Source organism: Myotis brandtii, unplaced genomic scaffold (genome assembly GCF_000412655.1).
Source record: "Myotis brandtii unplaced genomic scaffold, ASM41265v1 scaffold157, whole genome shotgun sequence".
NCBI lineage: Eukaryota > Metazoa > Chordata > Mammalia > Chiroptera > Vespertilionidae > Myotis > Myotis brandtii.
In genome coordinates, this window is record NW_005355708.1 from 2518757 (window position 1) to 2519038 (window position 282).

A 282-nucleotide genomic window follows, 5' to 3' on the forward strand; every position below is an offset into this window, starting at 1 on the left:
TACCTGTTGTCTCTGGGGCCTAATCCTTGGAGGTGTTTATGTTCCGCTGGCACACTTTATCAGATTCCCATCAGACTCTTAGGTTGCAGATTTGTACTCTCTGCTGAGTCAGTTCCTCTCCTGTGCCGGCTGCTTGTTTTTCAAGGTCTTTTGACATTTCTGAATTGCATTTGACTCCTCTCCAATTCGTTTTGTCTTTGTGGATGTTTCCCTTTTATTATGCTGTTTTATTGTTATTTTAATGAGGCATGGGGGAGGGAGAAGAAATAAATGCATCTGGGC

At 42.9% G+C, this 282-nt stretch overlaps 1 long non-coding RNA gene across 1 annotated transcript in view; it reads right to left on the reverse strand.

The window, feature by feature from the left end:
* LOC106725341 overlaps positions 1-61 on the reverse strand; it is a 63148-nt gene extending 63087 nt beyond the window's left edge. Inside the window, exon 1 of the long non-coding RNA XR_001361210.1 lies at positions 4-61. This is a non-coding gene — a long non-coding RNA (uncharacterized LOC106725341). The remainder of the gene's footprint in view (positions 1-3) is intronic.
* Between the last annotated feature and the right edge of the window lie 221 nt (positions 62-282).